The sequence below is a fragment of the Elaeis guineensis genome, chromosome 3 (genome assembly GCF_000442705.2).
Source record: "Elaeis guineensis isolate ETL-2024a chromosome 3, EG11, whole genome shotgun sequence".
In the NCBI taxonomy this organism is placed as follows: domain Eukaryota; kingdom Viridiplantae; phylum Streptophyta; class Magnoliopsida; order Arecales; family Arecaceae; genus Elaeis; species Elaeis guineensis.
In genome coordinates this window covers 62,921,734-62,926,733 of record NC_025995.2, presented here as the reverse complement: position 1 = coordinate 62,926,733, position 5,000 = coordinate 62,921,734, and positions in this window count along the sequence as shown.

Below are 5,000 nucleotides of genomic sequence, written 5' to 3'. Positions count from 1 at the left end.
GAACGTGATGGGTATATTATGAGACACCCAGAATGATGTATCCGTAGGCTATTTAACATACCTCTACCTGCTGAGATGTATGGTTCATTGCCTATGGAGGAGCCCTCTATCAATCCTTCACCTCATGTGCCTCATAGTATGGGTTTAGTTGATCCTATGCATATAAGAGGCTCGAACCAGCCTGCTCTTAGCCAACCATTGAAGCAGATAAAATTTCCATCACAGTGGAAATGAATAAGTAGGTTTTATAATTATATATTCTTATTTGACATGTATTTTAATTGTTATTTCATATGATTAATTTCGTTGATGTTTAATGTGCATATTCATCGAGCCTGAGGTGTCACCACAGATGAGTGTTTGACTGAAGCAGTGCTTTAAAGAAGCTTGGCCTTGGTGGAGAATGGTAGAGCAAACAATCAAGGATGAGTTATTGCACAGATTTGAGGTGATGTATTAGGCTTTTACTTAGTTCATAATGTCAGTAAGTTATTACAATAACAAGGTATAAGTCATCAATGTATTCTGTAAGTAAGGTATAGATGGTCTCCAGTAGAAGATCATGATGTTAGGAAATGCTGAATGAGTATCAATAGACATTTATTTACTGGCATGATGAGTGAGGCATAGAAAAAATATATTGATGAGTTAAAGGAGACAAATCCGCGAGCCACACTTGTAGACAGAATCGGTAAAGTTCATCTAAGTTGGATGAAACAAGAGATATAGCATGAATTGCATCAAAAGCATTAGCTTATAAATTAGTGACAGTAGAAGCCTAAAGCTGCTCGAAAAAATTGAATGAAGCAAAATGAAGGATCGATCACCAAGCATTCCAGGGGTTTCATTCCCTTTATGATGCAAAAGAGGAGGATGGTGATTTATTAAGTATTTCTCTATTGTTATTGATATTTATATTCAGTTATATATTTATGAAATAGTACTTATTGTAGATGTAAGAGAATGGTGTAGAACCTACTATTGCAATGCTTTTTGACTGCACCCACAAGAAAAAGGGGACTGGGGAGTTCATGGATGCAAAAACTAAGAAAGTTAGCATAGGTTTTCAATTTTATATCAAGTATATCTATATGTTAATATATATTAACATATGTATATCCATATGTATATCTATAAGTATATCCACATCCAAGAAAGGTTCTTTTGAGATATCTTATAAGTATATCTATTTGTATAATATGGAGATTTCCTATTATAAATGCCCTGAATGTAGATTTGAAGTTGTTCTAATATTGGTTAAGAATTATTCTTGGAGGTGTTGTTATGGTGGTTATTGGGCGTTAAATTGAATGGTTGGTTTGCATTATTAATAGATTGTGTTTGCAATTTTGGAAAATCATAATTTTAGGTAAACTCTATCAGATTTTTGAGAAATATCTAATAGATTTTGAATATATAGGTTTGTAGAGTTGGGATGTTATATTAATAGATAAATTATTGTTGTTCTATTTATCTTGTTTTAATGCATATCATCCATGAAATAGAGATATTTGCTTTTTTTTTTTTTAAAGACTGAACTTTTCAATATATGATTGCAGGAGGCATATAAGGCTGTTTTTGAGAAAAGTATAGCTCAGAGATTGAATCACAACTTTTATTTGATGTTACTATGTGGGTGGAAGCTACAAGAGATGTTTCTAAAAATAAAATGTACAATTTGGGCTACATGCAACTCATCTACAGTACTCATAAGGACTCCTACATCATGCTCTACTTCTCAACTAGGCGACCTTGAGGGAGTGCATCACCACCTACTCTACTATCCAAGAAACTATAGAGATTACACAGGAGCATATTATAGCGATTTTGATGAACCCTCAATATAGAGAGATGCTTGATATCTTATTTCTAATATTGATTTTACATACTTTGAGTACTTGTCACCTCCTCACAAAAAAAAATCGAGTCAGATAACCCTCCAACAGATCCTCCTTGTGATTGAGTTTGATTATGAACTTATTAGGTGCAGTCTTTGTTTGATGCTGGGTACTAACTAGAGTTGAATTGTTTAATATTTTGTTGTATGGTGATTGCTTATGGATTGAAATCTTGATGGATGCTAAACTTATGTTTCGTAGAAGCTTTACTAAAATCGTTTGCTCAAAACTATTGTTGTGTTGTTTTGTATTATAAAAAATTAGGTTATGCCTGATATGTTGAGAATTAGGATATATATAGACCTGCTATTATATTTACAAATAATTTTCCAAGTGAAAGTTTTACTAAAGAATTTGCAAGAAAAATAGAATGCTAAATAAAAATTTACTCAGAGATTACCTTATTAACAAACCTCAAACCATCATTGAGGGATCGCCGGGGCTTATCACTGAGGGATCTATAAGGGGTAACTTCCTCATAAATTATTTAGCTGGCCAATTTTTAGCGAGAAAAATTCTCTCGATGAATCCCTTGGCAATTACTAAGGGATTTCATAGTGCATTTTGGTTAGTGAATCCATTGAAAAATATCGTTCTTGGCAAATGGCCTTCAGCTTTACCAAGAAAACTTCTCTCGTTGAAAGTTTTCGATTGCTTGTAATTACCGAGGGATTTCTAAGGGAGACTTTCACTAACATCACATATTCCAGGCAATAGATTCCCTTTGAAAATACCTTGGTGAATCTCTTCACCAAAAAATTTTGACTTTCATCAAGGGAAGTTGCCTCTCACTAAAAGGCTAATTTTTGGTAGTGAAGAATTTTTCACTGCACTAACAAATTAAATTATTATGATATGGACACTTAACGTAACAAAATTTGCAAATTGCATGGTAGCCACTGCACTGTTGATCATTGTCTATACAAAACTTGTTAACAATTATTGGTGCATCATAGCTACTACACCAATAAATTTACAAGTAAACTAATCTGCACAATTTCACTTTGTAAATTAGTAGAACATAGATTATCTATTAAAAGCTATCCCTACATAACAACAAAATGTAGACTTAATAAACCTCTAGTTGATTTTCTTTCTAGGTATTTTAGATGGTGAATTTTATAGTCTAAATTCTTACTTTACATTTTTTTGACAATATTTGAATTCAAATTTTATTGGTAGGACAACAGTGCTGATCTCTTTTTGGAGTTCGTCATAGAAGTTTTATCCAAATTGGTGTTCCCCATTCCCATAACAGAAGCTGGTGCATGTATGGATGTGGAGAAGTGGATATTTCAGAAGCAATTGAAGCAAGAAAGTTTTTATAAGAAGACTGCAAAAAGGTTGCATTGCCCTAGTTAGAAGATCCTAGCTACTAAGGGGCTAGTAAGATAGTAATTACAATCATGGCAAATACATAATTAAGAGAAGAACTAGAAAAGGAATGCGTGGGATTTATCTCAGATATTTCATTTTAGCTTCAAGAGGTTTTGGATGCCAAGCGAACAATCTTCTTCTAATTAAACAAAAGAACTTAGAGAGAGGAAAAAATGAAGTTTAGTGGAAAGAAGTAGATGGGATTATGGATCATTAATATGGTTAAAAATGGATGCAGTAGTGTTTCAGGATTATAGACCCAAATCCAAATTAGATCGGAGCCAGAACTAAATTTTTCAGGTTGGATCCAGGTTATATATGGACCCCACTTGACCCAAATGATCCAATAGGGCAAAATTTTTGGCCATGGCCTAACCAGATCCAGTCTTCTATTGTATTGGGTGTGGGTCCAATATTCGGACTTGAATCAAGGAATCGATCAAATCAAGATCACTCATGGCCTGTTCCAATCCAACCCATTGCACCACTATTAACAAGTCAGATATTTGTAGATGTAGCATGTCATCAACATAAGAATACTAAGTCAAGGAATTGTATAATATTGTAAGCATTTGGCATGCCAGTTCCATGATGACAAGTAAAGCCATGTCCCATCTCTTGTAAGATGTGGGCCATTTTTGTTAAACATAAACAATTCAATTACTAGTGCTAGAACCAGTTTGAGTAAACCTAGATTCTTTGTCTCTATTGAACCATCTTTATTGTACCGGGACAATCCTACATCTTTGGTTTTTGCAACTTGATATCAATCGAAACATGCTATGCAATGGAAATAGACCATTTTCCACTAGAATGGGATGTAATGCATGGGAGCACTTTGAATTTCATGCTCAGTATATTTATGTGCATATGATGCAATGCCAGAATCTCTTTGGTTTTCTAGTGCGCATTGCAGATATAATTTTACCATATTAGGCCCATATATATAGCATTATAATATAATATTCTATTATACTATGTTTATGATAATATATTATATCATCATAACATAACTATAACAACAAAATATAGTGATTGTAATAATATGATATACTATGCTTATAATAGAATAAGAATATATTATATTATCATTATGTATTTTACAACAACATAATATGTTATTCTATTAATTTAATAATATAATATAATATAACATAATATATAGTTTACTATTATAATATATTTATAATATAATCATATAGGATGATATGATATGATATAAGATGTAGTTATGAGATTTGATGGTGGATGTTTTGATTAATAGAAAAAATTGATTAAAACCAAAACAACTTCTCCACATCGGATAGAAAACCTTTTGGGGAAGAGCTCTAAAATGAATCATTTCTCAAGTAGATCTTTTTATCTTTCTGGCAAAGTCAAAATAGTTTTCTGATTTTTTTTATCAAATACAACTGTATCATCCAAAAATACTTTTGAAGGGCTAGAAAATACTTTTTGGCCCTCCAAAAGCTTTGCCAAATGGGGTTTAATTGTTAAACTATCTTAACTCATGTGATTTATCCATCAAATAGATCCAATCAAAGTGAATCAAAAATAAATTTTTAATCCATCAAAAAAACTAATATATAATCAATTTTATTAAATTGAATTCCGATGGATTTATAATTTCAGTAGTTTAATGTATTTAAAAAATTCATCAAGTGTCCAATCAAAATTATGTGGTATTAGATACATCTTATTATCCTCTAATCTTAATCTCACTTT